The 24288-nt window shown below is 46.2% G+C and overlaps 1 long non-coding RNA gene across 1 annotated transcript in view; it reads right to left on the bottom strand.

The window, feature by feature from the left end:
• Window positions 1-23766: 23766 nt before the first annotated feature.
• LOC128334850 (uncharacterized) overlaps window positions 23767-24288 on the bottom strand; it is a 166144-nt gene continuing 165622 nt past the window's right edge. The window contains exon 9 of the long non-coding RNA XR_008311417.1: window positions 23767-24120. This is a non-coding gene — a long non-coding RNA (uncharacterized LOC128334850). The remainder of the gene's footprint in view (window positions 24121-24288) is intronic.

The raw sequence follows: 24288 nt of genomic DNA, 5'->3' as shown, positions 1-24288 counted from the left end.
CCACAGGCATCAGGAGAGCAAAGGTCACCTGAAAGAAAAAAGTAACAAAGAAAAGCAAGCCGAAGAAGAAGAAGAAAATGGTATATAGCAATGATTTCTGCCAAGCCAGAAGAAGGACTGAAGCATTTCACAGATGAAAACCGGGACACCAAGATAATATCCTGGTTCTCCCCTCCTCCTGAAGCTTCCTGCCCCAACCTGCCCCCTTTTACAGGTTGCTGAAGGTTTGAGTCCATAAACTTCTTTGCTGGATCTATTTTCTCTGCAACAGCCTGAACTAAATCCAAGAAGACGTTTGTTCCGTAGGTGAAGGATATTCTGGAAACGCATCACTGCCCAACAAAGTGGTTTCGTGGTTAAAATACTAGAATAGGAGCTGGGAAACCCGAGTTCAAATCCCCATTCAGCTGTGTAACTCACGGTGTGACGCTGGGCCAGGCAATTTATCTCTCAGCCTAGCCTACCTAACAGGGTTGTTGTGAGGATAAACATAAAACCAAGTGCACTGCTCCAGGCTCCTTGGAGGAAGAGAGGGATAAAAATGTCATAACTCAATGGCAATCTGTTCTCTGTGGTTCAACGTGAGCTTCGGTGCCGTGAGAAATGGCAGGCCGCACATGCACACTGCATGCTGTGCCTCCTTAGTGTTCATGTGCATGCATCAGCGTGGATGTGGGCAGGAGACAAGATGCATCTGTATGCACCCCACTCAGAGAGATCGCTTCTGTCTAGCTACTCCGGGGAGAAAGCTAAACTCAGAAGACACCTCAAACATGCCAAGAACAGGTTTCTAAGAAAAACGTCCCAACCTCTCCCCCAAAGGCAGAAATATGGATAAAACAGGACTGGAGGTTTAGGAACACACATAGGAACATAGGCAGCTGCCATATACTGAGTCAGACCCTTGGTCCATCTAGCTCAGTATTGTCTACACAGACTGGCAGCGGCTTCTCCCAGGTTGCAGGCAGGAGTCTCTCTCAGCCCTCTCTTGGAGATGCTGCTGCCAGGGAGGGAATTTGGAGCCTTCTGCTCTTCCCAGAGCAGCTCCATCCCCTGAGGGGAATCTCTTACTGTGCTCACATATGTAATCTTCCGTCCATATGCAACCAGGGCAGACCCTGCTTAGCAAAGGCAGGTTCTAGGAAGCTAGGACAGTTGGGATGTGTGAGCAGGTACTGCAGCAGTTGCCAGCTCACCTGACTGTTGTGGGACTACAATTCTCATCATTCCAAGCCGCAGTTGCAGCTGGAGATTATTATTTCTCCTTCTCCTTCTCCTTCTTCTTCTTCCATAAATAAGGTGGTCTCCTGTCCCCAAAAGGCTCACAATCAAAAAAGAAATTTAAGGCAGATACAACAGCCACTAGAGGGATGCTGTGCTGGGGCCGAATGTGGCCAGTTGCTCCCCCCCTGCTAAATATAAGAGAATCACCACTTTGAAATATGCTTCTCTGCTCAGTTAGCAAAGAGCAAGCAATTCACATGCCAGCAGGCTTGCTTTTTTTTTTTTTTTTAAAGTCCCCAGTGTCTGTCCCAAAGGCAAAAATAGGGACAAAATAATGGGAATTGTCATTTCAGCTGTAATCACAGTTCTGAGTTATGTCCAGCATTTTGATCACTCCTGATGTACTGGGGGAAATATCCAGCCCCATGTTAGATGCAACCATTACGAAACACCCACAGAGCAGGGAAGCCCCATATTTTGGCTCACCACCATCTGATTTATTTATTTGTTATTTCTCTATGTAAACCGCTTTGAAAACTTTTGTTGAAAAGCAGTATATAAATATTTGTTGTTGTTGTTACAATATATGGGCAGTGATATTGTCTCAATGGAATGAGTACAAATGCCCCCGTATCTCCTGATGCACCTTCGGCTACAGCTGACAGCTATGGGGGAATCCCAGGAGCATCACTGTTGAAAGCAACGCCCACACCTGTGCCTTAATTTGACTAGTCCGGGGCCCTCATACTTGTGTTGTTGGACTACAACTCCCATCATCCCCTGCCACAACGGCTGTAGTTATTGGACGATCTTAAATAGTAGAAATAATGCCAACAGTAAAAATAGTAGAAATAATATTTTTCTAAAGAGAGACAGATAAATAGACTAGAAGAAAAATAATTTGACAAGGAGACTATCAAACAACTACCTGTTGGATTACAGGCAGGCAGTAACTGGAGTGAGCCTTTACAAGCCTGGGCCAATAAGAAGGTCTTAGCCTGATACCTAAAACTGATTGAGGTAGATTCTAGGTGGCCATCCCTAAGGGGAGAGCATGCCAGACCTGGTGCCCCACAACCAAGAAGATCCTTCCCATCCCTGTCTCTGTACAGGCAGTGGGAGACCCTGAAAAAGAGACTCTGAAAAAGGTGCTTCCTTGATTGCAAGAAACCCTGGAACTGGGCTACGTAGCTGCCTAGTGCTATCCTGGATGATGCTTGGTCACACCAAAGAGTGACAGAATCTTGGAAGGCAGGAAAGAATGTTGGGGAACTGCCTTCTTAGACAGAGATACCATATTTACCCAAATAGACTTTAAGACAGCCCCTTTAAAAATAGAGCTTAAATATAGATCATACCTGTATATACCCAAAAGAAATTGGACTCTGAATTTAAGACATCCCCCTGATTTCTAACATCAAAGAATGGGTGGGCGGGGGACCTAGTCTTGAATGTTGGTACTGTATAAAAGTGTATAGGACCCCTCCCAATCCGGCATTCTCTCTCTCTCTCCTAAAACAGGCACAAAACTGCTGTTTCCTCCAAAGGAGATCTCACTCTCTCCTTGGAATAGTTGCTTTCAATTATTTAAACACGCAGCTGGTAAATAACACAGTATTTTTAGGATTAGGATAAACACAAAATGTGTCGCTTCTTATGCCAATTCCAAGGGGAATGTTGAATTATACAGTCTGGTTTATGTTTTAATGGATAAGGAGGAGTGCTGGAGGAACTCTATTCATCATGGTTGAAAAAACAAACTGTTAAATATCTCATTCAGTGGGAAAATAAATGATGGCTCAACACTTAGGCAGCGACTGTTATTCACACGGAGGTGTGTTGTTTTTTTACAGAATCAGCGTGGTGGGAGGAAGCCAAGGGGTTCTCACAGTGGAGGCAGGGAGAACTCCCTTGAGCATGAATATAGAGTAACATTTTTGCCACATGTTTAGAAAAGAAATACAAAAGCACACAAAGAAGATTTTGCATGACTGCAAAGGTGCAGCTCTCTTTAGTCTGACCAATGAAACTTAGAACATCCTCAGCTGTGAAAGTCTCCTGATCTCTTGTATGATTCCACCCTTTCTCTCCCTTGCTGCCCCTGGAGGACCTGGAGTTCCTTCCCAGAATTCTATATGATGTCGCCTCTCTCTCCCGTCAAATCTCCTTTGTTAAGCAGGGTCCACCCTGGTTGCCTTTGAATGGGAGACTCCATTTGAGCACTGTAAGAAATTCCTACCTACCCTCTGTTTCCTGTCTTTCAACCAGTTAGCAGTCCACACATGTACTTGTCCCCTTATCCCATGACTGCTCAGTTTCCTCAGGAGTTTTTGATGAGGAACTTTGCCGAAAGCTTTTTGGAAGTCCGGGTATACTATATCAACTGGATCACCTTGATCCACACACTTGTTGACATAAACATAACCAGTGTACATGGTTATGTTTATCTTCACAACCATCCTGTAAGGTCAGGCTGGGGAAAAGGTTACTGGCTCCGTCACCCAGTGGCTGGATGGGGATTTGAACTTGGGTCTCCCCAGTCCCGGTCCAACACTCTAACCACTCCACCACACTGGCTCTCTCCTAAGGCTTGTATGCTAAGTGGAAGGAACGTTGGGAAAGTGAACTTTCCCATCCCCTTTTCAGCACAGCAGCCTCCTGCACACACACACACACACTGCTCCTGAGGGCTGGGGAATCCTTTGGATGAGGAGCGTACCACATAGGAAAACACTTCTCCCTTTGTGTGATTGCATAGAGGCTTATGATTAAGACGACTGTGACAGTATCACTATACTGCAAAATCCACCACAGAATAAAATGTGTTGTCTACATATAAAGGCCTTTGCCAACACTGCGGCCATCGCAAGGTGAAAACTCACCTCGCAAATGCACATATGTGTATGGGAGAAAACCAGGCAATAACTGACTACAAGTTAGTAATAACTGTAGCAGGCCCTTTGCACCCCCAGCCCCGATGAAGACAGGACATGTATAGTTGGAGTAAAATAGGGCCACTTTATTAATGTATTATAGCAGAAGAAGACTTGCAACGAGGGACCTAAGTAACCAGAGGGCAGGTACTCCTCCCATGTGGGACCACCTCCTAGGGAGGGCCGTCCCACACCAGGGCGAAGGGCTGGGTACTGATTTGGTCAGGCACCAGGTCCTGACTTCCTCTCACCGCAAGGCTTTATCCCACTATGGGGGGGGGGGCAACTCGACCCACCCCCAACTCAAGCCACCAAAGCTCTGAGTTGGTGAATCGAACCAGCAGCCAGCCCCGAAGCAGGAGCCATTCCCAGCTCTCTGGGCTGCAAAAACCTTGAAAGCCTGCCCAGTGACCAGTTACCTTCAGTGACTCTCTCTCCCTCCCCCGCCCCCAATTGAAAATAACAAGATGGTGCCAGCCTGTTTGAATGAAACCAGAGATATCACCGGCTGTGACACAAGAACCCTCATTCCCGCTCTGCAGAGAACCTGGAAATGGCCTTTCTTTGAGCTCATGGATTCTTTCTCTTCCTTCTCTTCCCCCAAAGGAGTTTTAGACTTGTTCCTCATGCGAATGCAAAGAGCAAAGTAGGAAGAGGGGAAAGTGATTGTGTGGGAGCCAGGAGCTGGGTAAACAGGGCACAGCCAACACATCTTCCATCCCCGGCATTTTACTGAGGCTGGAGGAAAAGCTGTCCTACCCACTCTTGGCTCCCCCCCCCCCGTGATCACTCTTCCCTCTTCTGCCCTTGATGCTTGGGTTGACAGGACTGCTGGTTGGGAGTGCAGAGGGGTCTCTCCAAGGCTGGCTGGGTGCTCCTCCAGTCCTCCTTTGGGGTGTATGAACAAGTCTCTTTGACTGCACGCCTCCCGGCTGGGCCTGTTCTTTTAATTTCTACCCAGTGCCTTGTTTTGCGAGCCGTTTGTAAATAAGTGCCATTACAGAGAAGTAACATCCTTACCAGACTAGAATTCAGGGGCGTAACTATAATAGGGCAAGGGGAGACAGTTGTCTGGGGGCCCACTGCCTTGGGGGGGCCCCCAGAGGCAAGTCACATGACCGACTCCCCCAGCCGCGCACCCGCCCGGGCTTCCTTCAGTTGTATTCATCCTCCGAAATGGATGTGAGTGTTAAGACCTGGAGCGACCAGAACCGCATGTCTTTCTCTAGTACCTTTAAATGACTTGCATCATCCACAATTTTATTCACAAGATTTTCCAAGGGACAGCAGTTAAACAGGCAGGAAACGGGTATATTTTTGTGCAGATACCGATACAGGCAATGAATATTCCGCCCCTGACTTGAAGTTCTGTCCCGCCCAGGTGGCTGCAACCACCGTGTCTAAGGGGTGGATTTGCAAAACATGCAAAAGGGCCTTTTGAATGTCACTGGTGCCCTGGAGGGCCCACCCTTCTGATTCCAAAGGGAAGCCGGAGCCTGCTTCTTGAAAGGAGCCCTCCCCGCCCCCTGCTATGCTAGCAGGCCCCTCCCAGGCAGGCTCCACCTGCCCCACGCTCCCTCTTCTCAACTGCTGCCAGCCTCAAGCGCGCTCTTTTGAAGTTCACTGTCCTCGGGAGATGATCCTGCAGGCCCTTTGGAGAAACACAGCCAAGCGGCAGCGTCTAAAATATGCATTGGGAAAGTGGCAACAGCAAGCAGAAATGGAGCAAGAAGAAGGCAAAAGAGCTCGGCAGCCGCCGAGGGGAAAGAGGGTGTTTGAGGATTGCACACAGAGCCCCTCCTGTTGGGAATGGCTGTATTGTTATGCTGCACACCTGTCTACTTTGAACATCCCCCAAAGAGAGTGGGAGAAATCACAGCAGGCTCCTCCTCCCAAGCAAGCAGTCGGCACCCTCCTGCCTTTACTATCTGAGCCACAGCAGTAGTGGAGCCGTGTGTGTCTGTGTCTGTGTCTGTGTGCAGATGCCGGGGTTCCAGGCAGTGGAACCGCCTCCTTTCTTTCCCATCCCGCCCCGGCATGAGCCAGAGCTGTGCTGCCTGCCGGCTGGCCATTCATAAAGCTGCACAGCTCAACCTGATGAATGGCCAGCCTGCAGGCAGGCAGCAAGGCTCTTGTTAACGCCAGGATGGAGCAGGCTGGGGGAGAGAGGAGAGGCAGGCGCACCTCACCTGCCACTCTGCTGGCTCTTTAGAAGGAGTCGGAGAAGATATTTTCTTCCAGGCAGAAAATGTTCCTATCATTTGTTCTTACACTGCAGAGCTGATCGGTAGATTGAAGCAGGTCTTCCCCATTATGTCGTCATTCCTCAATTAGGCATAGTGCCACCTAAAGGCGCAGCGGGGAAATGACTTGACTCGCAAGCCAGAGGTTGCTGGTTTGAATCCCTGCTGGTGTGTTTCCCAGACTATGGGAAATACCTATATCGGGCAGCAGCGATCTAGGAAGATGCTGAAAGGCATCATCTCATACTACGCGGGAGATTGCAATGGTCAACGCCTCCTGTATTCTACCAAAGACAACCACAGGGCTCTGTGGTCGCCAGGAGTCAACACTGACTTGAGGGCACAACCTTACCTCTCCTTTCCTCTAGGCATCGCCTACTTAGCTGGCCTGCAACATAATGAATTAAGATCAGCACCACTCACAAGACTTTAGACCTCACCACTGACCAGCAGCTCATGTTCAGCAAAGGCGTCCTTGCTTGCAGCCGCTCAACCCAGATCTCAGCCAGCAATGGGCTCGAATGAACTGGAAGTCAGTTCCTCTGGACTGACTTCCTGGTGGGTCTGCCCCGTCACTCCACCCACAAGGTCCCGATTCTGCGCAGATGCCAACAACTGCTTGCGTGCAGATGTTGGCACAATGCCCCTTCTTCAGTATTCCTCCTCTTGCACGGTCTTTCTTTTGAGCACAAGGATGTGTTCTGTTCCTCCCTTTATAAAATGTTAGTTGACTCTGTGGGGTGTGTGTGTGTGTGTGTGTGTGTGTGTGTGTGTGTGTGTGTTTTGAAGTCGATATGCTAAGAGAATTTACCAACAGTGGTGGCTTCTACTTTATTTGCTCTCCATTAATCATGCTTCACTGTAAACAGAGTGTCTGTTTTAGTTCCGCTGACAATTATCCACGTGTCAACGTCTCCCTCAAGTATCTCCAGCATCTGGCAACTGTAAATAAATAAATTAATTAAATAATCCTCCATCAAAAAGATCATTTTGTCTCAGTCAAAAGACAGCCATGTGGCAGGTTCTCATCCATTTTCAAACCCTTTCACAGGCAAACTTCAAAATAACTGCTTGAACCGCACGAGAGGGAGGTTCCGAGTGCAATATGTCTTGATTTGATTTAGCAAAATCTACACCAGCAAAATACTAATGCAGCTCAGATATCTTGAGGAACCACCTTTAAATCTTGGTTCCACATGACATCCCCAAGCCTCCGGAGTGTGAATCCCCTCCCCGCTGCCTGTGTGAGCTTTGGAAGAATTGTATTTCCAATTGAAGTTAAAAAGAAAATAAACCAACATCAGCTGTGCTGTCTGAACTGGCTAACCTTGGTTTATGCTAACCAACTTCCTTGAAATAAACAGACCTGAAACCCAAGGCTTGAAGTGGGTTCCGGTCTCAGTTTATTTCAAGGAAGTTGGTTAGCACAAACAAAGATCATTCAGTTCAGACATCACAACTGATCCTGGTTTGCTTTTTAACTTCAGTCAGAAGTCAAATTCTTGAGGCTCACACAGGCAAGGGAACATGTGCTTCTTAGGTTCAGGAGCAGTTCACAGAGCCAAGATTTAATTGAGGTGCCACATGGCATCTGAATTGACCCACAGCTATTTTGTGAGAGCATTCTGTAGACAAAGAATTCCAAGCATATCTCTGCCGCTGTGGCTGAAGGTTCAGACTCCCCAAGCAAAGAATCAGACTTTGCAGGTCTGCTGTCTAACTAGATATCCAAGAGCCCCGGCTTCCCTTTAAGCTCCTGGCAGTGGGCATCCCAAGTGGATCTCCAGAAAAGCGGCAGCCAAGCACCAGGCCAGGCTCTAACCCTTTTCATTCTGGCTAAAGGATGAGCCTTAGGCACTCACAGACACAGTGTAGCATTGGAGGAGACTGGATATCTTGGCATTTTTATTTTATTTTGTTATGTATCTATTTAAAAGATGTATATCCCCACACAGTCACAACATGTCTCAGGGTGTAGTAGTAGTTGTCACAAAAAGTCTCAGGATGGCACAAGCCCTTCTAACACGGTAAGGAGGCACCTTTTAACGTGGTGATTCTCTTTATTTAGCAGGGGGAGAGTAATTGGCCCTCTCCACCCCCAGCACAGGACCTCCACTGACTGTTGCTGGTGTCCATCTAACATTTCTTTTAGATTGTGAGCCCTTTGGGGACAGGGATCCATCTTATTTATGTATTATTTCTCTGTGTAAACTGCCCTGCTCCATTTTTGGAAGGGAGGTATAGAAATCGAATCAATAATAATAATAGTAATAATAATAGTTGTTGTTGTTGTTGTTGTTGTTGTTGTTGTTGTTGTTGTTGTTATTATTATTATTATTATTATTATTATTTTCATCCCAGGTCCTTTCATCCCAATAATAATTTCCATCCCAGGTCCTTGGGAAGGACTCGATGTCTGGATAAAACAAACCAGTCAATAACACCTGTCTGACTGTGTAAACAAGAAATAAATAATAATTTTTACTTGAAAGCAGCCAGGGAGCTCTGAATTTGATCAAACCGGTGCCACTGGTGGAGAGGTGGGTTTATCCTTTTCTGGAATGCCCTTTCCTCCTGTACTGTTCTTCCTGATCCAAATCTCACCCATGGTGGGTAGAGACCACTAGTAGAAAGAGATTTCCCAAAAAAGCTTTCACTGAAGAAGACTCAAAAGAGTGGAAATGCGTTGGGCAAGAATACAGGCACATCAGAAGTCACTACATGAGATTTTACCTCGGGAACGTCCACTTGTACTTCTCCTGCTTCACCAGCAACATATCTTCAATATGAACCATTGGATCCAATATTTTAAGTTGGATATAGAGACTATTTTAATGACCGTTTTGTATAAATTTTATTGAAACCTACAGATCTATATTTATTTCAGTATTATTATAATGCATGCGATTGCATAGAGGCACTTCACACAATGCGTGTGAAGCGCCTGATGGGCTTCTGTGGGGAAAGCTGGCTGCGCTGCAGACGAGCGGATGAGTCTTAGACGCAGACCCGCAGACAAGCAGCAGCTCATAGCTGGGCTGCCGGATCGGCCGCCCACATGATTGCCAGCTCCGTCATGGAGCTGGCAGGGGCTTCGGGGATTGGGGGCCACGAGGCATCCTGGAGAGATCCCCAAGCTTGGGAGGCTGCTTGAAGCCTTCTGGTCGGGGGTCTACTCATGTGTCGCCAAACGCCGCAGTGACACATGAGCACAAAAATAAGGTTAACTGAGTGATTGCTCCATTAACCTTGTTTAAGCGGAGGGGGATTTGACGCACGGCTCCTGTTGAAGCACATGATCACCCAAAAGTGGGCTGGGCTCCCTTAGCCCACTTTTGCGCTATCGTGGGAATAGCCTCAAAGTCTTTTAATCACATGGTTTTATTACGATTCTATTAAAATCAGTACATGACATTTGGATTCTCTGTTAATAATACTCTTACCCAAATTTCACCCTGCCCAGTTGCTCTTAGCCCTGCAGGGAAACAGAATATAGATGCCCACTTTGTCATTTAGATATTCATTTGAGTTCAGAGCACAACCACCATGTTCTCTAGGAGCTGTCCCTGGTCCTGAAGAACTTCGTTGACCACCTGGAAGCTATACTTGCTGCTACCGATAAAGCAAGCTTATACCTATACCTGCTGCTACCTATATTGCTGCTACCTACCTGCCTACTGCTGCTGAGCAACTTCTACTCCAAGGCAGTTGTCTTCAGGCTTTCCACAGCATCTCATGGGCTCACAGCCTGCCTGGATCAGGACAGTCGGTGGCATGGCTGTCGTAGGAATATGTCTAGGATTCAGCCCTGTTTGCATACCACTGCAAAGACACCATGTGTATTTAAAATATGCCTTGGATATGTATCAGTCATATATTTGTTTGTTTGTTTGTTTGTTTTAAAATATTTATACCCCGCTGCTCCAGTGCACTACTGCTCGGAGCGGCTCACAACAATAAGATAGACACAAGATACAATAAAAGTAATAAAATTAACTAAATTAAACAAACAAAAAGTTGTCAGATTAAAAACCCCAATCATTATTAGGTTCAAATTAAAACTGAAAATTATAAAAAGCTAAAGAACCTACAAGATATTAATATTAATAATAATAATAATAATAATAATAATAATAATAATAAGCCTATTTTAAAAGGTGCATTTTAAGATGCTTTTTTTAAAACACTGAGGGAGGGAGCATGGTGAAGTTCTTCAGAGAGGGACTTCCAAAGCCGAGGGGCCACAACCGAAAAGGCCCTCTGTCTCTAGTCCCTGCCAACTGGATCTCTGTTAGTGGCGGGGTCATGAACAGGGCCTGAGATGATGAGCGGAGGGAGTGTCTTTATCCCCAGACACTGCAGTTTCTTGAGTCACCTGGACTTCTAGTGTTCTGAAAGCAGCTCTGGCATAGTGCCTCTTTGTTAATTCTTGTCTTTTTACCTGATAGCTTATCTTGAACATTCCAGGGGGAAGTTGAATGGGAAGCAGTTAGGGAAACTCTAGGAAAAAGAGTGCCATCCTTAGTTCAGCCAAGACATTGATCCCCCAAAAGTCTGTCTTTGGGTCCCATAGGACAGAAGTGCTGCTAGTGCTACCAGACATCCAGGGCATCTGTAGCAGAAAAAGAAAATGATCACAGCATTCACCACTAGGTGGCTGCACGTCTCCCTCAGCAGTGAGGAGGTGTCGCAGTAGCCAAAAAGCTGCTGTGCAGTTGTGCATCCACTCTGGCTAGCTCAGAACAATTTGCAGCCCGGGATGCACAATGCAAAGGCCACACCTGGAAACAGCTGCAATTTGTTACTGGGCCAAAATTTCAACCCAGCGGCCCTGCAGTTCACTAGGCACCCTAGTAAAAGTTCATTCAGAATCCATCTTCCTTGGCTAGCGTGATGGTCAGTACTCAGATGCTTGTTGCATGGCTGCATTCCTAGTGCAGCGACTGTGTCGGTATAACAGGAATTGCTTGTGTGTAAAGCAGATGGCTATTTGGGTAATCAGCTTCCTCATCAAACTGAAAAGTACTGGAAACCCCTCCTGCTTCATATCTCCTGCAACATGTAGAAACGAGGCTGTCTGCCGGTTTCCATTTCTCTTGTCCACTCCACAGGCAAGACTATAATTCAGAGCCTCACTGCCACTTTCTCCAGTTTTCAGCGACATTCCCTGCCAGCGAGAATTTATCAGGAGGCTTTCACTGATCCATTTTCTCTCTCCTCCAGCACAAACCTTGTGATATTTGTTCCCATTCCCAACAAAGATATGAGAGTCGAAACAGAGGCCAGACACAAAACAAACAACTTTTCCTGTCCGAGGCCGCAGCTGACGAGCTTGCATACACACAGCTGTCTCCTTGTGTATCTCTGTTCAGTGCTGCTACAATGATTGATTCATCAACTTTACACAGGAGTAATCCTCACACTTTAGGCATGAGTCATTTCTATGAGTAACCCCTGCTAACTGAGCAGAGAGGCACCTTTTTAAAGTGCTGATTCTCTTTATTTAGCAGGGGGAGAGCAATGGGCCCTATCCAGCCCCAGTGGTTGCTACTGGTGTTTATCTTCTGTTTCCCTTTGGGGACAGGGAGCCATGTGTGTGTGTGTGTGTGTGTGTGTGTGTGTACCATTTTGGGAACTTTTGTTGAAAAGCAATATATAAATATTGTCATATTCACAAACGCACAGTCCTTCATACACCTGGTACTGAGCTGAGTCACAGGAACTGGCTTCTGTCACAAGAACGCCTTCTGAGTTAGTCAGACTCAATGGATGAGGGTTTTTTGCCCTGTCTAATTTATTTTTAATGGCGGGGGGAGAAAACCTAGAATATTTATGTTGAAGAGTGGCATAAAACATAAATTTAATTTTTAAAAAAATGAAGGGGGAGGAGGAGGAAGAGGGAGGGCAGGAGCAGGAGGAGGAGAAGGAGGAGGGGAGGGGAGGGGGAAGAGAGGGAGAAGGAGGAGGAAGAGGAGAAGGAGAAGGAGAAGGAGAAGGGTGAGAAGGAGGAGGAGGAGATGGAGGAAGACGAGGAGGAGGAGGAGGAGGAGAAATGGCCATATTTTGATCATTTCATTGGGGTTTCCAACCTTGAGTCACTAGATGTTGTAGCTGGAGACGGGAACATAGGAACCTGCTTTATACTGAGCCAGACCCTTGGTCCATCTAGCTAAGCACTATTTACACTGACTGGCATCAACTCTCCAAGGTTCCAGGCAGGAGTCTCTCCCAGCCTTACCAGGAGATGCTGCCAGGGAGTGAACCTGGAACCTTCCGCATGCCATTCTGACACTGAGCTATGGCCCTCTCCCCAAATAATGAGAGCGCCAGCCCCACATCTGGGGACTCCAGGGAGGGAACCTCTGCCCTATGAGAATGCTGCTTTAGGGATGCTATGTGGCCTTAACCCATTCTAGCTGCTATTCCGTGCGGGCCTTTTCTTCTAGCAGGTCTAGGACTGGTAAAAGTTTTGTCACTTCTTCCCTGTCTCTCAGCTGAGCTATGGCTTACCTGCATCCCTGTCTCAGCCCTCTCTTCTGGGCTTCTAGGACCAGGAACTGGCCTGCAGCTGGTTCTGCTCTTGGATTGATCTCCCTGTGGGCCTACTTACCCCAGCACTCTAACCCACCTCTGGTCCCAATCCTGCCAGGACTCAAACCTTTTGCTGCCAATACGGTAGGCTCCCTAGAACCAATCACCAGCTTCATAGGGTTGGGCACCCACTTCCTGTGGAACATCACCCACCAGGGGATATGGCTCACTCCTGTATCAACACACAGTGGAGACTGGTTAGATTCTCCTCTTTTTTCTTCTTCCCCTGACAAAAACTAATCAATCTTGAGATGTATAATTGATTTTAATGAAGTGGAGGGTTCTTTCCCCCCTTCGTTTTTGCATTAATGATTGCCTGGAGACAGCCACAAAATCTGGGCACCCAGCACATCTCTTGCCAGCTTTGCTTCCGTGGCTGCTGATGGTTCCCTCCATCAAATGACAAACAACCAGCCAACACCAAAAAGACCACAATGGAATCCCAGCCCAGCCACCCAAAGAAACAGCCCAAGTGCCATCTTCTGGTTGTCACTGCTGCCCTCTTTAACCTCGTAATTTATGCACAATTAATTGAGATATCTTTTATACTTGATGTGTTGTAAAATTAATGCCTAATTTATGTAATTAGTCAATTAACTCTAATTCCAGCATATGGTTCCAAATGCCCAGAAGGTTCCCTTCTACTCGCTCCTGCTTCCCCCCCCCCCGTGGAACTTATTTTGATGTCACCAAATGCAACTAATTAATTTTACATGCATTTTAATTTTAAATGCATATTTAGCAACTCCCTTTGTGAAGGTGGATTTAATATTTGTCTTTCTAACCTTTGTGGGCGGACCAATTCTGGGAAAGATGCTGAAGGAAAGGTGACTTTCAGAATGTATCCCCCCCCCCTTCGTCTAAGGGGGCTTTTTCAGCAGCTTTCCATTGTGGGATTACTGCTACCATTACTGGATGTCACACCTATTGAATTGGAATCCTATGAATATTTAATATTAAACATTTCTGAGGGAATTTTTGTTTGTTTTTTCCAAAGCACAATATCCTACAGACATTTTCTTTCTTTTTTAAAAAAAAGGTCTTCTTAATACAATGATCCCTGGGAAAAAATATATGCATGTTTAAGGACTGCCTAATTAGAGGAAGCATTGATTCCAGAAGAAGAGTCGTGTGTGTGTCTGCTTATAAAAGGGAAGAGTTAGGGTGCTCTAAGGACCAGTTTATTAGATTCTTAGAAAATGTGGAATTCTTCTTTGGACTTTTGATTGCTCGTCAGTTTTAATCCATTCACACAGATTGACATCAAGCACTGCAAACATCTATATTGTGTAATGCAGTAAGAGAGTTTGTGGAAGTTGTGGTGATGAAGCCTCTGACAGTGATTGGCTTGCTTGCTCTGATGTCACAGAAGGATGGGGCAAGCTGAAATGTTCTTTGGTCACTAGCTGAGCCATTCAGATACTGCTAGAAGGTGGCAAGGCTGGCCTTGGCAGAAGGTTCTAGAATGGAGGAGGAGGAGCAGCAGCAGCAGCAGCAGCAGCAAGGGGCTAGGGAATTTGTGGCCAAAGTCCTGAGAAGGAAGGAAAGAAGCTGGAAGCTTAAGAAATGAGGGCAGGGACTTTGGAGAGACTGTGGTCCAAAGGGTAGAAGAGAAGCATTGTAACTGTCTGCCATGCGACATTGAGAAAGGATGGTGAGCCAGTGAGGTAGAGCTGTTTGTATGTTGGACTAGGAGTGGGAAGACTCGAGTTCAAATCCCACTCAGTCATGAATCCCCCCTGGATGACCTTGGGCCAGTCAATTTCTCTCAGCCTAACCTACCTAACCTACCTCACAGGGCTGGGGAGGGATAAAGGGGAAGAAGACCCCACGGATGCCACCATAAGCTTCAGGCAAGATTGAAAACACAACATTTTTATTATTTATTTATTTATTTATTTATTTATTTAACATATTTTTATACCACCCCAAACTTACGTCTCTGGGTGGTTTACAACAAAATAAAAACAGAAAGTAAAACATCCGTTTTACTAACGTTTAATGTTTACAATAAATATCTGAGACAGCCATTCAAGTATATTGTATTTCTAATGGCCCAGCAAGTAAACTTCTGCAAGAGTGACTAAGGAGAAGGAGTGTTTAGGACTGAGAGTGTTCCGCCAGTAGATTCATGTGAAGGACTGCAGGCTCCATTCTTTTCGAACCATGGTAAATTACTTTCCTGTGGGACAGCCAAGTCGAAGTCCGTTTTTGAAAACAATCCCAACATGAGTGTTGTGGTGTCATAAAACTTTTATCTCCTTTCTGGACAAATTAATGAGCAATTTAATTAATAAAAATCAGAGGGTTGCGTAAGTGCAGTGATAATGAAGTTAAATGAGTGCGCAGTAAAATATTCCCTAATCCAGCTGAGTGCCAAATGCCCCTTTAATTCCGCTTAGCACTAAAAGGGTTTTGAACATCGTAATGAGATGCCACTGTCTGCTAATTAATTGACGCTCTCCTGAATATTCATATGTGCTAGCACCAATACGTTCCTAATTGCACCATGGAATGGATCTCCAAGGAAAGGGAAATCGCCATCGACTTAATTAAAATAATATATGCCGGAACCAGCATGTGGAAGCTATGAGATGTTTGCCCGTTGAGTTTGTTTAAAAACAGGGGAGGTGAAGCCATCTCTCTCCATCCCCAAAACACACACACACACACCACAGAAAGAAGTGAGGTTTCCATACAGACACATACCGAAAGAGCATCTCAACAACTTCCCTTCATAGAAAGATTTCAGAAGCCTCCAAGGACTGGTTAGCGTGGCTTCCTCCTGCTTCACCGCAAGCTGCATTCCTTAAAATGCAGGCTGTGGATTGTGGAGCACTCCATTTGTCTGTGTGATTTGGGACAAAATCTGGTCAGGTATGCCCTCTACAGAAAAAGCTGGGGAAAATCCGTTAGAGCTGAGCAAAGGAGGAAAATCAAGGAGGAAAGGAAACAGCTACCACTGTTCCTAGCCGCGTTGTTGTGTGCACACTAAAGTCACCCTTTCCGTGGATTCAGAGTAACAGGTCGGGTTTGGGAGAGCCTGTAGCTCTGTGGAAGAGCATCTCCTCTTCTGCTGTGCATGCAGAAGGCCCCAGGTTCGATCCCTGGCAGCATCTCCAGGTAGAGAATGACTCCTGCCTAAAACCTTGAAAAGCTGCTGCCAGTCAGTGTAGAGACAATGCTGAGCAAGATGGACTAAATTGCTTCAGAAGGAGGCAACTTCCAGTGTAATCTGTGTAATCTCTTATTCTGTATTTTGTAGAGCCGGCATAGCATAGTGGTTAGAGTGTTGGGCTAGGACTGGGAAGACCCAAGTTCGAATCCCCATTCAACCATGAAATTCACTGGGTGACTCTGGGCCAGTCATGTCTCTCTCAGCCTAACCTACCTCATAGGGTTGCTGTGAGGATAAACATAACCATGTACCTCTGAGCTCCTTGGAGGAAAAGCGGGATATAAATGTAAAAAAGAAAAAGGAAATTACACAAGCAACATGCTGGATGTATAGAAACTTCATCTGGTGCAGAATGCAGCAGTGAGAGTTTACACAGGGAACTCCTGTGACTCCACTATTACAGCCATTGCAAGGGTTTCTGGCCAGCTTTCAAGTCCCGTTTTGAAGTCCAGGTTGAGTGCCCTAAACTAGCGGTTCATAAAGCGAGGTCTGCCAGATGCTGCTGAACCAGAGGAGAGCTGGTCTTGTGGTAGCAAGCATGACTTGTCCCCTTAAGCTAAGCAGGGTCCACCCTGGTTGCATACAAAAGGGATCTCCAAGAGAGGGCTGGAAGAGACTCCTGCCTGCAACCTTGGAGAAGCTGCTGCCAGGCTGTGTAGACAATACTGAGCTAGATGGACCCAAGTCTGACTCAGGATATAGTAGCTTCCTATGTTCCTATGTAACTACAACTTCCAGCAGCCACAATAAATTGTGGCGTTGTCGTTCAGCCACTTCTGGCAGACCCCTCATGAAGAACCGCTGCCCTAAACAGTTTACCCCTGCTAACTGAGCAAAGAAGCATCTTTGAAAGCGGTGATTCTCGTCTCTTGAGCAGGGAAAGAGCAACTGGCCACATTCAACCCCAGCACAGCATCCCTCCAGGCGGGGGCTGTTGCTCCTGTCTATCTTGTTTTTCTTTTTAGATGGCGAGCCCTTTGGGGTCAGGGGGCCACCTTGTTTGTTTGTTAATTATTAATTAGTATTCTATGTGAAACGGCATTGAGAACTTTTGCTGAAAAGGAAAAGCTGTACAGAAATATTTGTAGTTGTCATAGTAGCAGTTGTTTAGGGACAGCATATTTAAAGGGCTGCCTTCTCCCCCATGACCCTACTCAACCAAATCAGCCAGGGCTGTCCTGCTACACAAGTGTTGGTGGTGCTACCTGGGGGAATAGCCTTCTTGGTTCTGGAATTCCTTGCCTCCAGAAGCTCAGACACCCCCCCACACACACACACACACACCATGACCTTTTGGATTTGATAGGGACCATGCTGTTCTGCAGATTTTGGAACCATAACTCCTTTCCTTATACTCTTGAGGCTGTGCTTCTGCTTGGGTGTTTTATTTCTGTATTGCTGTTAATGACCTATTATTGTTTTAATGGAAATCTTGTTTGCTGGCTTGAATATCTCTTGGATGGAACTAAAAGTGTAGGATAGAAACATCTTAATAAAATAAATGAAACACAATAATTGATTGTCAGAATACAAAGGTAATTTTTTAAAAAAGTATCTGTGATTTTCAAAAAAAGCTGAATTAAATGTTGTACCTTAAGTGGCGCAGCAGAGAAATGCCGGACTAACAAGCAGAAAGTTGTCAGTTCGAATTCCCGCTGGTATGTTTCCCAAACTATGGGAAACACCTGTATCGGGCAGCAGCAATACAAGAAAATGCTGAAAGGTATCATCTCATACTGCGCGGGACGAGGCAATGGTCAACCCCTCCTGTATTCTGCCAAAGACAACCACAGGGCTCTGTTGGTGCCAGGAGTTGTAATCGACTTGATGGCACACGTGACTTTTACCAGGGTATTCAAATTCTCTGCCAAGAAAAGCTGAATTATGCACCCTGAATACATAGGGTCACTTTTTAACAGAGTTGTTAAAAGCACCTAGAATTATATATAGATATACAATATAGATGTATATGACAGAGAGAGAGAGAGAGAGAAGATTTCCTCTTTAAAGGGCTTCCAAGGTGTGGGCTGTGGAAAAGCTTCCTTGTGAGACTGCTGCAAGAGAAGACCTACACTAGGAGACCAGCGAGCTGCTAATATGGCAGAGCCCCAGGAGAGGAGGAAGGCTCCGAGAGCAAGAATCGCCAGAGAGGGAGCCAAGTCCAAGTGGCTCCACCAGGTGCCTTGTGACATCAAAGAGCCGGCAGCTGCTCCCAGGTGTGGTGTTCCCTGGAGTTGTGGTTGGGGGACTTGCGAGCCCTGGCTGCCAGAGTCGAGGCCTTTGGCCACTGTGGCTGCTCACCAGGAGAGGGAGACTTTGGCTCACTGGCTGTCAGTGCTGCTGGCCAGAAGGGGCTGTGGGAGCTGCTGACTGAGCATGGTCAGGTGCCTTGAGAAGCCAAAGATGGTTGCTCTGAGCCCTACAAAGACATCTGAGTCTGGCCTGACTCATCATTCTGAAGCACTTGTCTTGAAGGAGAGCTGGTCTTGGGGTCGCAAGCAGGACTTGTCCCCTTAGCTAAGCAGAGTCTGCCCTGGTTGCATTTGAATGGGAGACTTCATGTGAGCACTGGAAGATCTTCCCCTCAGGGGATGGAGCCGCTCTGGGAAGAGCAGAAGGTTCCAAGTTCCCTCCCTGGCAGCATCTCCACTATAGGGCTGCAAGAGATTCCTGTCTGCAACCTTGGAGAAGCCGCTGCCAGTCTGTGAAGACAATACTGAGCTAGATAGACCAATGGTCTGACTCAGTATATGGCAGCTTCCTATGTTCCTATGTCTTTAGTGTGAAAGCCAAGGTTATAGATATTCATATATAGTCACACGATATACGTGTGTGTGTGTGTGTGAGTGTAATATCTTATGGTCAGAAAACCTACCAGTTTAAGACCAGCGTTACATAGGAACATATGCAGAGTTAAGGCTATATCATTTTGACTCAAGCTCCACGTGTGTTTGCATGCTTGTCTTTGTGTGTTTCTGTGCATGTGCGCCTGCCTAGATGTATATGTGTGAGTCCATGTGTTTGCCTCTATGTGTGTGTGTTTTGTATGTCTTTGTGTCTGCATGTGCACACATGGCGTGCATGTGTGTACTTGAGCTCTTGTCATATGTGTGTGTGTTTCTCTAGCATGTCCACTTGTGCATATGCACATGTGTTTCTGTTTGTCCTTGTGCATGTGTGTGTGTGTGTGTCCATGTGTTTATGCTGCATGCATTTTTGTGTTTGCATTGCATACACATTTGTGTGTTGCATGTGTTCATTTTTCTCTATTTGTGTGTGTGTGTGGCTGTGTGAATGCATTTTCAAATTACTCCCATACACTCCCAGACCATCCCAGGGTGCTCTTGCTTCTCGCCTGGCTTCCTGCCCCTTTCAGGTCCCCCTTCCCTGAGAACTTACATTTCCTAACAGAACAGGCATATTGCATCTGAAAGAGAATCCAAGGGCTGCCTCCCCCTGTCAACATCCGAAGACTGGCAAACATGTCAGCATTCTGGCTTCATTGTCAAACTGGCCACACCCTGTATAACTTCACCAGTACTTGCTAACCATAGGCTTTATTGGGGCAGGGAAACCTTAATCATTTTTGAACTGCTTCTCTAAAAGGCACTCCTCCAAGCCAAGCCTAAATGAAGTTCATCCGTCATTTTCACCACATTTGAAAAAAATATAAGCTACACTGGTCTAAAAATTGGACAAAAGGGATCTGGAGTGTCATTTCCCAGCACTTTTTAACTGGCTTTACCTGTAAAAATCTTTATCAGATTATTCTGAAATTAGGTACATTTGGACCTTGTCCTGTAGATCATGCATGACAAGTTTCAAGTTACTAGCGCAATAGATATATTTATAAGCAATACAATTTTTAAGCTTATAATGGCAGAACTTTTTTTTTAATGTTAACTAACTATAATAAAGGGGCACACCTTTAATATAGCAGCTGAGAATGATAATGCATCTGAAGAGGAAGATCTGATCCATGGAAACTTATGCCCTGATAAATTAGTTGAACAGAAGGAAGTTCTTCACACCACAAAGAATTTAATTATGGAATTCACTGCCATGGGGCGGCCACAGACCTAGATGGTTTTAAAAAGGGATTAGACCAGATCTGCATAACTTCAGCCCCCCTGCAGATGTTGGACTACAATTCCTATCATCCCTGACTATTGCCCACTGTGGCTGGGGATGATGGGAGTTGTAGTCCAAAACTAGTTGGGGGCAGGGGCTGGAGTTGTGCAGTCCTGGATTAGACCAATTTACAGAGAATAGACCTGTCATGATATCTAAATGGAACCTACTTGAATATCTCTGAATGCTGTGTGTGTGTGTGTGTGTGTGTGTGTGTGTGTGTGTGTGTGTGTGTGTGTATGTAAACGATGTTGCCTTCATGCCGGCTCCTAGATTGCCCCTCTTTGAAAAAAACTCACGTGGATGCTGGGCCTGTTCTAGCAAGACCCCGGGGACCCTTACCCATAATATCTGCAGTGCCGAACAGAATTATCATTAGACCATGCCGATCATTCCATACAATAGGCTTCCTGTTCACACATAGACCCATCCCCACTACCCTGGATTGGAATAATTCCCACACCTGCTGAGAAAGGCACTGGGGGGGGGATATCTGCCCAAGCACCACTATTTAAGCCCCCTACGGTGAGTTCAATGGGGTGTTTACAGGGCCACAGAGAGGTAACCTAGGACCCAGGGTAAAAGAGCATGTGAATCCCCAATTGCAGTCAAAGGGAACCAATATGTTGGGCACCCTTATTCTTGAGGGACCCCCAGATCAGCTTGCTCCCCCCTTTCTGCACCCCTAGCTACTTTAAAGAGTGTTACATGGCCATGATCCTGTAGTTCAAAGACGCTCAAGCTTCCCTCCCCACTCAGTTGTTGTGGGGTTTCAACTCATCATCCCCAGCCAAAATGGTCGTTGTGTTTTTCAAACGTTTGGAAACGCACCTGTTTTATCAAGCTTTTAATGCATGATGTCATAAAGTTTTAAAGAAGTTTTTCATGGTAATTTTAATCTGCTTGATATGATTTTTAGATTTCTTGCTGTTTGGTTAAATTGTGAAGTGCCCTGAGATTCCATATATATAAATACGACAAATAAATAAATAGAGTGTTGGACTAGGACCCGGCAGGCCTGAGTTCGAATCCCCATTCAACCATGAAACTCACTGGGTGACTCTGGGCCAGTCATGTATCTCTCTGCCTAAAACCTACCTCACAGGGCTGTGGCGAGGATAAAAAATAATCATGTGCACTGCTCTGAGCTCCTCGGAGGAAGAGCGGGATATATGTAAGAAATAAGTAAGTAAGTAGTGGTGGGTGGGTGATGGGAATTGTAGTCCAGCAACACCTGGGGACCCCTGATGTCCTTAGCCTGGAGTTGCCCCTCTGAAGTGAAAAGGTGTGTGATCCTCTCTTATGAGCCCTACAACACTCCTCTGAGGACTTCATTCTTCTGGGTCTTGGACAATGGTTTGTTTTTGGAGGCGGAGGAAACCCTCTCCATGGTGCCCAGAAACTGAGCACACACTCCGGCTATTTTGGAAAGAGAGCTTCTTTTTCAAAAAAATCTCCACAGGTTAGAAATGAAAGGGAGTTTATCTGAAGACACACAGATGCATATTTATTATACACATATAGGCATTAACAATGTAAATTACACCGCCAGCACTCAGTGCTTGTTTATTCATTAGGTCTTTAGAAAATCTACATTGCCTCCAGACAGCTTGGATGATAATGTGAAATACACAAGCTGTGTTGTACCCACCAGCCCACTCCGCGGAGAGCGACTCTGGGCTCCCAGTAGGTGTCACCCACCGAGGCAAAGCAGCAGGGAAGGAGGCGGGGAGGCATGCCAGAGGTGCCCCTACCAGGAGGGGTGCAGCAGACCGACACGAGCCATCACCCAGCTGGAAGAAGTCCCCTTGTGCAAGCATCCTGGAAACCAGCAGGTGCTGCTGTGCAAAGGCTCTGGGACAGAAGCAGCTGCTTTATACTGAGTCAGACCCTTGGTCCATCGAGCTCAGCATTGTCGGCACAGACTGGCAGCGGCTTCTCCAACGTTGCCAGCAGGAATCTCTCTCCGCCCCATGCTGGAGATGCCAGAGAAGGAACTCGGAACCTTTTGCATGCAAGCATGAAGATGCTCTTCCAAGGCGGGCACATCCCCTAAGGGAAATATCTTACAGTCTCCATCTACATATGTGATCTCCCATTCAAATGCAATCTAGGGTGGACCCTGCTTAGCAAAGGGGACAGCTTATGCTTGCCACCACCAGACCAGCCTTTTTGCCATCGTAGCCCCTACTTATTTCCATTGGGGACAGGTTGCTCAAGAGATCTTCCCAGAGCACAGGGCCCAGAGGTGTAGCGATACTGGAGTGACTCGGCCCGGCACATAGCCGAAGATGGCCAGTTGTGGCTGGGGATGATGGGAGTTGTAGTCCAACCACATCTGGGCAATCCTTCCCTGCACGACATACTACTTTAGTTTTCATCTTCTGGAACTCAGGTCGCTTTTCTCCCATGTCGTTGACTAGGAACCTACCAGTGACTCGGAATGAACTGACTTGGTTAACTGGCTTTGTTGTAAACTGCCCAGAGACGCGAGTTTTGGGCGGTCTAAAAATATGTGTGTTTAATTTTAATTAATTAGTTAATTAATTAAACTGAAGGGCTGCAGGGTGATTGAGGCGTGGATCCAGGCCATCCCACACGACCCTCACAAGGGTGCATCGATTCAACAGCGGATGTTTAAAACTGCTGCCTTTCTCGTGCCAGAAAATGCCGCTGCGCGTTTCAATAGGAGGCTCTCCTCCCTTGCTCTTGCACACACAGCTTCCATCCGTTTCGACCGGGCTTGCGCAGGAGAATCTCCCGCCAGATTGTGCCTGTCTCGCGAAAGATCGGCGTGTGAAAGGAGAGAGACGCGATCGGGAGCCCTTTGCAGCCTCTGTAGATGCAGGAACCGCCTTCTAGCCATAGAGATGCAAAAGGACTTTTTTTTTAAAAAATGCCGGAAATTAAGGCTCGAATTCAGCCGAAGCGGTGGGCTTGCCGGGGGTTAGTGATCACTTTTCGGTCTTTAAAATGCCAGCTTTGTAGGTGGCATCGCTGTGGGGGGGGGGGCGGGATGGAGAAGAAAAGGCCGCGAACCCCCAAGAAACCCAAAGCAACCAAAGCTTTTGAACGCTGCCCTTTGATACTCCTCTAGATGGGAAATTTATCGCTGGTGTATTGTCCGGTTGCTATTTTTTAACATTAAAAGTGTGTCTTTACCCTTGTTTTGTGAGCCGCCTCGAGGTTCCTATCAGAAGTATTCCGAGAGATAACATTTTAAATCAAATAAATCCTATTTTTGTTCCTGGTACAGCAAAAACAAAAACAACACACACCCAATTTAAGTTCTTTACTGAATTCACACTTTGTTAAAAAAGATCAACACAACTTCCCCCCTCCCTGCTGTGTAGCAAAACATGCAAAATTATCAAGTTTGAAAGGGTTGGGGGTTTTTGTTTTTGTTTTTGTTTTTGTGGGGGTGAGGGGAAGGAACTTTCTTTCTTCTAGAATTTTTTGATCCAAACTTACGACCACATTGGCAGTAAAAAAAAATTCAGAACGTTTTAGCTCTCCTGTAGGTAAAGCCGAATTGTTGAACCCACTTTCACTAATCACTAAGCTAGGAAACCATTTTAATGCTGAAATCATATTCACACTTACCTGTGAGTAAGCCCCGTTGAACTCAGTAAGACTAACTTCTGAGTAAATATGTACAGAATCAGGCTATCCGGCTGCAACCTTGTGCACCCTCATTTACTCGCCAGTAACTCTTGTTGGACTCAGTGCGACTTACTTCCAAGTAAACCTGCACTGGATCCGTCTGGACACGTTTAAGAAGTCGCTTGCTGATAGGGCCAAGATAGATTTCGGGCTTTCCCTGCCAATACAATAGTAGAGGATGCGGGAGAAATGAAAGCCAAGGTATTAAAAATATTTGGAGGGAGTTGCAGAATGACAAGACCCCCAAAAATTCCTCATACAAACCTTATTTATTTATTAAAGAGAGAGAGAGAGAAGCCGTTTCCTCCACCCACCCATTAAGCAC

The sequence above is a fragment of the Hemicordylus capensis genome, chromosome 10 (genome assembly GCF_027244095.1).
Source record: "Hemicordylus capensis ecotype Gifberg chromosome 10, rHemCap1.1.pri, whole genome shotgun sequence".
Taxonomy (NCBI): domain Eukaryota; kingdom Metazoa; phylum Chordata; class Lepidosauria; order Squamata; family Cordylidae; genus Hemicordylus; species Hemicordylus capensis.
This window is presented reverse-complemented; position numbering and strand designations above follow the sequence as displayed.